The 12,090-nt window shown below is 42.5% G+C and overlaps 1 protein-coding gene across 2 annotated transcripts in view; it reads right to left on the bottom strand.

Moving 5' to 3' along the window:
• Window positions 1-450: 450 nt before the first annotated feature.
• The window catches only part of TLR2 (toll like receptor 2), a 96,483-nt gene continuing 84,843 nt past the window's right edge, over window positions 451-12,090 (bottom strand). For both annotated transcript variants that reach the window (XR_014552146.1, XR_014552147.1), the window contains exon 3: window positions 451-603. The gene's annotated coding sequence lies outside the window, so the exon portion shown is untranslated. The remainder of the gene's footprint in view (window positions 604-12,090) is intronic.

Here is a 12,090-nt window from a genome sequence, read left to right on the forward strand (position 1 = left end):
TCTGGCCAGTGCCTTTTTTTTCTAATAAAATAGGTGCCACACTTTTTAACAACAACAAAAAAAAAGGCACCGATACTGCGTACCCTTGAGTACCTGTCCCCCCAAAAAGCACTGGTTCCGGCACCTCTTTTTCTAGAAAAATAGCTCTGCTCTTGCTAATATTGGTTCTATTCTGCCAGTCATTTGCTCTGCCCCTGCTACTGTTGGCGTCCTGCCCTTCTGCCAGGTCAACTGGGCACCAGCCTCCCCTGAATGTAGCTTGCTGCACAAAGGTAAGAATTGCATCTTGCCCATTTTTGCTTTTGGCTTCACCCATCACTGCTTTGTGGCCCACAAAAGAAGGTAGTCTCCAAGCCAAAAAAGAAAAGAAAAAGGTTTCCCACTTCTGTTTCAAAAAGACAGGAGTCTTGCCAGAGTCTCATCAACTCTAGATGAATCATTAAAACATGACTCTTTTAATATCACTTTATTTTTCATTGGTAGCGGCGACCATAAAGCATGGCATCTCTGATCAACCTCCCTGTGTCATAGTAGTTGTCACTGGAACGCTGTGCTGGCATTTGTTTCCATCCTGGACAAGGCAAGAGCTCCTCTTGTATTGATCTATAAAGCAGAAACATCTGTTAGAAGTGCTGCTGCAGGCTGCCTGCCAACCGGAGAGATGCTTACGGTTAACAAGCCCTTGTCCTACACTGTACATGTTGCAACAGTAAATGCAAAAGCATAATAAGACCATGTGCAGATTCAGAGTTGAAAATTAAAGCACTGAGGTCAGGGGGAAAGAAAACCTGCCAACAATATTTAGTTCAGCAATACATTTTTGTCTACAGAACAGCCACTTTACTGGGTGAATGATATCAAAGCACCTTTTTGCCTTGGTTCCATTTCTAGCTCTTTAGGTTTTTCTGGCCTGCAATAAAATTCAAATTCCAATAGGAACCAACCCAACTTTATCAGTGGGGGAGTTAATTATGTACTTCTCTCTTTTTAAAGACATGGGCATTAATAATATAATAAAAAAAAGATGTTCTGGGTTGCATCCAAGATTAGTCTGAGAGTAGGCCCACTGAAATGATGAGGCGTGACTAAGGTCCATTAATTTCAATAGGTCTACTCTGAATAGGACTAACATTGGCTAGAACACAGGCCAGGATTACAAATTAGCATGGGGCACTGAAAAGTGTGGCATGGTCTGTAATCTGCCTCATACCTACAAATTATAGCCCACTTCCCTGGGAGTAAAGTCCACTTACTTTGGGCAGCTTTATGTATGTCTGTATCCACATGCTTAGAACAGAACAGGAAATCAAGTCTCCCTCTGGAAAATTAAAGCAAGATGTAAATCTGTATATGAATATCACCTAGATTGTATTTCAACTTTTTAGGATAATTTAAAGTTATTATTCTTGAGAATTTTTAAACTTTGTAATAGCTGGAGACAAACAAAGCTATTCTGGTTGGAGGCTCTATCAAACTGAGCTTTGTGACCATACAGTTCTTTGTCAGATCAATAATTCAGTTGAATCTCTTTTCAAAAATGTTTTCAGATGATAAATTAGGAGAGTCAAAAAAAGAAATATTTAGTTAGTCAGTGGAAGAGTTTCAGTTCCAGCAGAAATGTAATTTAGTTCTCAATGGGTCCCGAAATGAAAGGGGAATAACTGACGAAAGAGCCAGCTGTCACTGCAGAAGGAATACCAGCTATACATCCTGCAGCATATCCTAGTCATGTAGAATAAAATCTTTCCAAGATTAATGTCCAACATTTATTTCTAGTTCTGCAAATGGCTGTTGGCAATTTCTCCTACGTCTAGAAAAGGCCAAGTAGTGTTTTTAATAGACTTTTTGGATTTCAGTGATTCCACAGACTTCCTTCTGGCACCACTACCACTCCCCATATCTTGAAGAGGAAATTACAAAGCAATTGCAACACCTAGAAAGACAAAGGGGGACCACATGGGCAGAATACAGAATGATGCCAGTAAAACAAATCCAGTAGAGAAGCAGTTGGAGATTTAAAAGAAACAAACAAGTCTTTAGAGTCAAAATTTAATCCTCTCTTCTTTTTTGTTGCTGCTGATGTTGCGAAAGCTGGACATTTGGAAGATCACTTTTAATTGATTGATAGGTAAAGGGACCCCTGACCATTAGGTCCAGTCGTGACCAACTCTGGAGTTGCGGCGCTCATCTCGCTTTATTGGCCAAGGGAGCTGGCGTACAGCTTTTGGGTCATGTGGCCAGCATGACTAAGGCGCTTCTGGCAAACCAGAGCAGCGCACGGAAACACCGTTTACCTTCCCGCCGGAGCGATACCGATTTATCTACTTGCGCTTTGACATGCTTTTGAACTGCTAGGTTGGCAGGAGCAGGGACCGAGCAATGGGAGCTCACCCCGTCACGGGGATTCAAACCGCTGACCTTCTGATTGGCAAGCCCTAGGCTCTGTGGTTTAACTCACAGCGCCACCCGCGTCCCTCAATTGATTGATAAACTGCCTCAAATATAGATAATACAAATGATGGATTGAATGAACTCTGGTCACGGTCGCTGGCAGTTATAAGAACAGCCTTGTAGGGCACACATCACGCCAAACAGTGTAGAACAGAGCCACATTGCTAGCCTTACTGCTCTGTGAATTTGTCTAATCTTCTTTTAAACCCATTCATGTTAGTGATGGCCTCAAACCTGGGTGGCTTTAAAAGAAGATGAAACAAATTGGAGGAGGGTAGTTTCATAGCCATGAAGGTTATGTTCTACCTCCACTATCGGAGGCAATACACCTCTGTAGACCCATCTCTGGAGATCACAAGGTAGGAGAGTGTATAGTTTGCAGGCTTCCCATAGGCATCTGATTAGCTGCTGTGAGGACAAGATGCTGAGCCAGATAGGCCTTTGGTCTGATCTGACAGAACTCGTCTTATGTTCTTATGATCTGACCAAGAGTAAAGGCCAGCATCTGGTATCGAACTGCATACAAGTATTTTCATTTATTTATCTAATTATCTATCTACTGAATTTCCATCCCACCCTTCAACCAAGGATCAGATTACAACACAATAATGCACAACAGAGTAACAAACAATACCTCCCATAGGCAGTTTTAAAAGCCATAGGTTGCTTAATTAGACAAAGCGCTGGAATGTAGATGTTTTTAGGAAGCACCTAAGTAATGCATGAAGGCAACAACCCTTCTCTTACATTTGGACACTCCCACACATATGTTCACACCAATAGCCTGTACTCGGAGGTTCTCTTGAGTGAAATGGCTCATAGTCATTGACAATTCTATCCTCCATGACACAGTGTGTTACTTTAGCTCAGGGGTCTGTAACCGTTTTGGACCAGGGCATGTGTTTAGTTTTGAGACATCAGTCACAAAATGGCTGCCGTGGCAGCATGGCATAGTACACAATGACTGCAAGGCAGGATATCGTATAATACAAAACTATAGAGAATACATTCATTGTTGCTTCTCCATGCCATGGGCAACTTCAGGCTTACCTTGGGTAGCTAGCTATATCCTGCTGGCTCTGATGGTGGAGATCACACAATATTAATTCCATACACACATAACAATGCACACCAACAACATGGAGCATTCCCTAGTAACAGGAAAAAATACAAGGTGCATCTTGCACACACACACTCATCACACACATGCTGACCACAAACACATGTGCATCTCTCTCTCTCGATATATATATATATATCTCACACACACTTCACATATGCAGTACACCTGTCCTGCCAAATGCATATCTCCCTCTCTCTCACAGACCACACGTAGCTCTTTCCCCCTTTCTCTCCCAAGTGTACTTTTCGTCTCACACACATGGGTGTTTGCAGGATTCTCGGTGGGTGGGGGAGGCTTTTGGAGAGGCAGAGTAAACCACTGAAAGGCATGGAGCAGGCTCATTTATCATGTACATGGTGTATGTACATTTTGCCTCCTAGGTTCAGAAAATGCTAGAAACTTACTTTTGGTTTTATTGAAACCTGGAAACCTGAGGAGCATGGTTTATCCTGAGGGCATCCAAGAAGACCCTGGTGGGCACCATGGTAAGGTTGGTGACCCCTGACCTAGCCTATGCTTTCAGAGTAAGATGGAAAATGAATCCAAATAAAGAAATATATAAACCACTCAAAGTGACAACGGTACCTCCTTATGTGCTCCTATCCTGTTCTTTTCTTACTTGATAGAATCCAGAGTCTTGTTTTGAATCTTAAAAGCTCCATATGTTCAATGCTGGTAAGTAGAAAGTCATGTTTCCTTTTTCTAGAATTTGTTATTCTTAATGGTGCAACTTTTTCCATTTAAAAAAAAAAGTATTGTGGATTATGAAATCTTTTCTGCATTTTAAAAATGAATGCATTCCCCATTGGGAATTATAAATCAGCAGCGGGGAATGTGTGTTCCCCCAGATGTTGCAGGACTACAACTCTGATCATTCCTGCCCTTGGGCTTTGCTGGATGGGCTGATGAGCCTTGGAGTGCAACAACATCTGAGGCATATGGTATGGTATCCCCAACCCTGTTATAAATGGCTTTATAAAAAGGAGAACAAAGCCACAGCATCCGTCAGCCTACATTCATATCCAGAATTTGTTTGGCAGGACTTGATTTTTTTGCCCATAGTTCCACAGAACCTGTAGAACTGTTTCCAGAATCCACCCAGGCTCTCTTGCACGTGCATAATCTCTAGCAGGATGGTGATATCATGCATGCCCTGTGAGATCTGACTCAACAGCAGGGCTCTCTGGAACGGAAAGGAAGCACCACCAGATTCCAGTAATTCCCCATTCTGATTTCCCTCACAGCCCATCACAGGGTTCTGGTTCTAACTAATATCAAATGGTGCCCTACAAGAAGTAAATCATTGCTGAATCTGGTCGTGTACGCAGGATTAAATGTTGCAGCCTAACCTGTGCTTTCAATGTAGGATGGAAATATCAATAAATCCAAATAAATAAATATAAGCTCCAAGCCATCAAATCTGACAGCAGCACTTTTGTTGTGCGCTGCTGCCCAGCCCAGCCCCCCTTTTTTCTACTCACTCCAGTACTCTGGCAGAATTATTCAACTCCTGGATTTATCTTTAGTTTAATGACTTATAAATTCTAATTTCCTTCGCCAAACATTTTAAGGCTTAAACACTGCAGTGCTCACATTACACGTATTTATTAGGTATTCTCCTCCCCCTTCCTTCCCCTGGGAATGTTACTCTCGGCAACTTCATCCACATTTTTGGATTTCTAGCAAACGTCTTCCTTCATGGTGCCTTGTTGGGTCATTAACATTTACATGCCAACGGCTTCCCGCTGAGATTGTGTTAGTCGTCTTGGCACCCTTTCCCTCCAACATCTGCTATTTTTATAAAGCCAGTAATACTTTTGCCAGCAACTAGTCCTGTTTATATATGTAGTCCAGTTCTCATTCGGAGCTATTGCCTCTCTGGTCCAGGACCATCTCATCTACAACTTATGACACACCTCCCAAAACACAAAAGCTGCCCACAAACCACAATTAAAAAGCCTCTTCAGTAATTAAACATGTTCTCCTGTCAAGGCTAATCAACTCATACGTCATAGTAAAAACTCTGTATACACATTCCAGCCTGGTACTGGAAGGCAGCGAAAAATTACCCTGTGATACAGAACCAACCTTTCAATCTTCATTAAAGTTAAACTACATTTCTTTCATGTTACGGCAGCTTGTCTTATTTATTCTTATGCTGTCTGCTCTAGGTTCAAGACGTGGTTTCAAGTGGGTGCCCAGCACCTCAGTTTATAGGTATGTTATACATCCAGGAACAATAAAACTGAGGTGAACGAATTAATGAGAGTAATTTCTGACTGTAGCTGTCAGATTTGCACCTGCGGTCACATAGTATCTCTGGTGTTGCAACCTATAGGTCAGTTATTTACCTAGCAGTCAGATGACTCAACACATATCACTTGAGATGCCACCCTAGACCTTGAATAGCATGTTTTTGAGAGGCATGGCATTCAGGCTTCCAGTAACCATCAGGAGCAGTGTAATAAAGTGAAAAGACGCAGGAGAGGGATAGCAAAGGAGGGATAGAGACAACAATTTCATGAGCCATTTGAAGAAGCTCAGTGCACCTCAAGTGAGGAGGGAATACAGTGACATAACACATTATTTGCCTCCAGAAAGTACAGTGGTACCTTGGGTTAAGAACTTAATTGGTTCCGGAGGTCCGTTCTTAACCTGAAACTGTTCTTAACCTGAGGTACCACTTTAGCTAATGGGGCATCCCGCTGCCGCTGCACCGCCGAAGCACGATTTCTGTTCTCACCCTGAAGCAAAGTTCTTAACCCGAGGTACTATTTCTGGGTTAGCGGAGTCTGTAACCTGAAACATCTGTAACCCGAGGTACCACTGTACCAGCTTCATTCTCTGGCTTCTCCAAGTTTCTCTCCAAAATTCGGTCCCTGCTCTTGCCAACCTAGCAGTTTGAAAGCACGTCAAAGCGCAAGTAGATAAATAGGTACCGCTCCGGTGGGAAGGTAAACAGCGTTTCCGTGCGCTGCTCTGGTTCACCAGAAGCAGCTTAGTCATGCTGGCCACATGACCCGGAAGCTGTATGCCGGCTCCCTTGGCTAATAAAGTGAGATGAGCGCCGCAACCCCAGAGTCGGTCACGACTGGACCTAGTAGTCAGGGGTCCCTTTCCCTTTACCTTTAAGAACGCTCATATCATTACAGTTAGAGCAGTAGTACTAAGTTAGAGTACTAGTACTCAGTAGAACACAAGTTCCAATTCCAGAAGAAAGAGTTAAGGAATTTCGTATCAGGTCTTAGAGGATAGAAATATTGAGCAATATATTGAGTATATTTGACATACTCCTGGCTATATTGCTGGGCACAGGGTTAGGTTTAAAGGAGCATTTTGGATGTATCTATCTCAGTTGACTGGTTTTTCCTTACTTTGTATAGACAGAGAACCAACTTCCAAGCTGGTTGGCTGGTTCTTTGCTATTGCTCCTCACAGGAACTTCAATAGAAGCTAAGAATCTAAACCATTTGCCTTAGATCATGTAAAAACTCTGTGGGACACAAAAAAATGTCTGTGGAACACAAAAATGTAACCAGATCTCCCAAGACCCAGAACAGATCATCATCACAAATTGTTATTTTCCCCCACAGCTTTGTAGAATGTTGACAGCTGCATTTGCAGTGATCACAACTCGGACCTTTGCATAAAAAGAAGTATTCCCAAAGTGGAGCTTTCAATTGAGATTACACTCAAATTACATACACTTTCTGAACAGTTTGGAATAAAGTTTGGCCATCATAAATGACCCCCATAACCGGTGTCCTGTGATTCCCTTAAAAGAAAAGCTATTCTGTTAACAGTTGTGGGTTTAGTTCACACTGTGAGAATGGAAAAGCACAGGCAACATATATTTGACCTATGTTTTTCTCCAGTTCACCTCAGGGAGCTACAGTTCTAAGAGAGTAACAATCAGAACAAAAGAAGACACCTTCACCCCGGTATGGCTCCCCTTTATCACATACACAGCCCAACAGGACAACGACAATAATCCACCAACAGCATACAAATCAGTATGGCTAACCTGATCCAAAACACCCACCCACCTCACTCACACACGAAAACAAAGATCACCACAGCCAATCACAAACAAACAATCACACCCTAGGCCAACCCCAACCTCTCTCACCACCAAAGGAACACAAGTGAACAACACAAGCACGCTGACACCAAACTCTACATACATTAAGCATAACAGAAACACCGTTACCCGACCCCACCCCCATCCATCTCCCCTCCCTCCACCCCCTTTCTTTTTTTTTCTTTTTTTTTCTTCTCTCCCTAATGCCTCATCAAATGAAACAGATTTGTAAAAATGTTACATGGAAGGAAAAAAAAATACGAGGCATTACACTTACACTGTAAAACAAGAAAACCCTTAATAAAATATTTTTTTAAATAAATAAATAAATAAATAAAGAGAGTAACAATCAGTCCATCTTTGCAAAGAGTTCTGGGAATTGTAGCTATCTGAAGAGACCTGGGGTCTCCTACAACTCTCAGTTCCTTAACAAATTACAGCGCCTAGGATCCTTTGGGGGAAGCCATGCCTGTTGAAAGTGGCATAATCCTGCTTTCAGTGCTTAGTGCAGACAAGGGTTACCATGCCTGACTCTTTGTACATTAAGACCTACAGGGAAGGACCTCTTGTGGGCGCCCCAACAATTGAGCTGAGGCAGCTGTGTGCTAGAGAGAGGGTCTTCAAGGAGTGGGGCCATAATTATTGAATGCTCTTCCCATAAAGTTTCACCTGGAATCTACCTTTTATCTTCTCAAGTTTGGGATATGATATTAATCTTTCTGACTGTTTTATGTTACTTCTGTGATGTTGTACACTTTCCCGTGTGTGTGTGTGTGTGTGTGTGTGTGTGTGTGTGAGAGAGAGAGAGAGAGAGAGAGAGAGAGAGAGTATTCTTTCCTCTAAATTGCCCCGGGGATATAAGGAAAGGCAATATTAAAAAATGACCATAAATAAATAATCCAACCCCATGTGTTTCTGATTATTTCAGATTTTTCCATCTGTTCCCCTCCCCAGCATACAAATATGTATTATTATGCTTCTCCAAGGCCCTCCTTGATACACTTATAATAGGTCTATGAAGACAGAATCTTATACAAACAGCCATACTTTTGCATGCCTGAGTTAGAACTCTCCCAGCCATTTTGTATCTATGTAATTGGTTGGACACTTCTATAATGGTATGACATGCTTGTAAATATTAACTGTGGTGGAACACAGAATCTCAGCAAAATTTTACTGTGTTTTTGGAGGGAAAGTGAAAGGTCAGCTTGCCTAGGAGAGTAACTTCACACAGACACTAGGGTCACCTGAGCACTGCTGGCGTCAAATGGGTGGTAGCAGAGCAAGGAGAATGAAGAGGGTGTGAGTTTTAAGAAAGGGAGAATAGCAAGAGAGTCTCAGAAAACAGAGAAGAGCCAGAAGCCTGAGAAAAGCGAAGCGGACGAAGCCTGGTGATGAGGAAGTGGTGGAGGAAAATGCACGTGTGTATTTTGGGTGATGAAAGAGCAATAAAGGTATAGAAAGGCAGGAACAGGAAGACTAAGTGAGCAATCCTAGCTACCTCAGTCCAAAGGGAAATTATAGAGACACGGGGTCACTGCTATACCTGCGACATGTGGGAAATGGAGGCAGATTGCTGTGCCAGCCTGATGCTGGTGCAGTGATTGGACCTGGAACAAGCCTGTTGCCATCATGTAGCGGCAACAGGGCTAGCTCAGGATACAATGGATCCCAGGTCAGTTTGCCCCAACCCCACTCAAGAAAGCTTCATCTTCGGTTGATGGGACGAAGCAGGGGCTCTGCACCAGTGGAGTAGTGATGCGGCTGCCAGTGGGAGGCTGATGGAGGCCTGTAGGTCTACTGGGGGAACACCTCTGCCCAGCACAAAGGGCGGGGAGATTGCTTTGTCAGGAAGAAGAGGAGGAGTTTGTATTTGACATCCCGCTTTATCACTACCCGAAGGAGTCTCAAAGCAGCTAACATTCTCCTTTCCCTTCCTCCCCCACAACAAAAACTCTATGAGGTGAGTGAGGCTGAGAGACTTCAGAGAAGTGTGACTAGCCCAAGGTCACCCAGCAGCTGCATGTGGAGGAGCAGAGACGCGAACCCGGTTCCCCAGATTATGATTACCGCTCTTAACCACTACACCACACTGGCGAGAGGAGGCAAGAGAGGACACTTAGGCTGCAGTTAAGTGCACACTTCCTTGAGAGTAAGCCTCATTGAATCTAAGTATTCAATTGCACTGTTAATTTCACCTTTTGATTTAAATTACTAGTGAGCACTTCGTATCCGTTAACCACTATATGAAGCAGGCTCTAGTCCAGGGAAGCTTATGCAACAATAAATTTCTTACAATTGAACGTACAAGGATTATTATCTCCCCAGGTTGAAGTATTTCAGTCAGCAGAAGAGAGGGTTTGAATTAATAAACTGTAAAACCCCGTACAGATTTACAGCCAAATACAAGAGTCAACTGGAGTTAATGGAATTATATAAATCTAAGTGCTTTCTTTTAAGTGGGGATGTGAATCAAGCTGTTGATTAATTAAGATGAAAGCCAGTTTGAGTTCTGGCTCTTTCTATGCAAGAAATACAATTTTTCATTTAACGGCTTTTTAAATGTACACGATAGCTATTGAATGAGAGAGAGAAATAATGCTAGAAAAGTTGTTGGCTTCCTTCATAAGGGCACCTTTGATGAGAAGGTCATAGTTTTCCAACTCTGTAAAATATTGGTTTTAAAATAATGTTTATGTGCTGAGATAAAAGGTCTACTGAACTTTTGAGATGAAGAATGAAAACATTAGTTCGAGGAACAAATGGTCGCATTAAATCCCTAAAGGTCGGGTGTCTCTACTGCAGGGGTTGGGAACCTGCAGCCTTCTGCATGTTGTTGTATTACAACTCCCATCCCTGACCATTGGTTATGCTGAAGTCCACCAACATCTGGATGCCTGCAGCAGAGGTGCTGTCTTGCACCCAAGATTGAGGAGTGCCACCCGCCATTCACTGTGTGTGTGTGGTGATAGGCGCCCGGCATGTGCTGCCTGTGTGATGTCATGTGCATGATGTCACAACATCAGGAGGCTAAACACAGATACCAGTGTGGCACAGCTTTCTTTCTCATACTCAGGAGGAACCAGCCACTGAACTGCACCACTCTCGGCTAAGTGATCAACCTCCTCCGACCCCTCAGCACTGAGGGGGCCTGGCCCCATGCCAGCAGATTTTGAGGGGGCCGAAGACACCTCCACCCCTAGGAGTTAGCACACCTCACCCACAGCTTCCCCAGCCCTGCTTTAGTTACTCAGTTTACTTTGCCAACTGGCACGTAATATTCTGTCACTCCTGGAGACAACCAAGCAGGCTTAATCATCACTAGGATGGATTTGTTTTGTACTTCTGCCTATCTCAAGGTTCACCCAGACATGCTGATACCTCCTTCTGGCCCTGTTTTGCTTTCCAATCTGTTGGCACTCTAGAGTTTGCTCTTAGTGAGAATGGTCATCTTTTCATCTCTCGATGTTCATATTAGTTTTGAGAGGCTAGTTTAAGTTCTTTCCCAACATAGGCCGGCTAAGGTGTCTCTGAATAAGGGCCACACCTCTTGTGTCTTGGTTCCTCCTCAATAAAATGTGAGCAACTGATACGCCAAGTATGCCAATTATGTGCATCCACACTATGCAAATTAGTTATGTCCTTCAAGGTCATCATATGTTTCCAATGCACCCTTTGCAATCTTCCTGGCTGCGGATAAGAAGAAAGGCTGAGCCTCATTTACAGTAAGCCGTATTTATATTTTGGCAAGAGAAAAGGGGGCCTTAAATGTTTAAATATAGAGCTACACCATAAAAAAGTATCTTAAGACCAATGAGAACAAGGAACACAAAGAGTTTTTCCTCAAATTATTTCTTCCCAGAACAAAGCCCCTTTGCATTATTTATAAACCCTCCCAAGGTAGGTAATTGGGGCTGAGAGACTTATCGAGTATGGTCTCCCAAATGCTTTAAGATCTTTATCTTCTTTTGAAGTTCATTAATGATAAGAGGAAGTCACACAATTACAGTTACACAGCATGAACTGGGAGCTTTATGGCAGATTAAGAATGGGATCTGCTAACATGTAGCACTGCCAATTACTGCATTCCAGAAATTATTTTCTAAAAACATTGAATATGGAATGATTGCATTACACAAATAAGTACCTATTCCTCTTGTTCTCTGCCTTTTTTAAAAAATTACCTCAATTATTGTTTTTAACTGCAAATTCATTGGAACATCTCCTGGCTCTAGGGCTGCGATTATTAAACTGATAATAGTTCAAATGGTTTTCTTTGTGGCTGTTCTGAGCCATTATTCCTATTCCAGCTTGACATAAATCCTGGATGGTTTTCATAAACTAGGCAGTGAAGCATTTATGACAGGTAAGAAAGGGATATATATATATATATATATATATATATATATATATATATATATAATGTTTTTAAAAG

The sequence above is a fragment of the Podarcis filfolensis genome, assembly GCF_964270895.1.
Source record: "Podarcis filfolensis genome assembly, chromosome: 9".
In the NCBI taxonomy this organism is placed as follows: Eukaryota; Metazoa; Chordata; class Lepidosauria; order Squamata; family Lacertidae; genus Podarcis; species Podarcis filfolensis.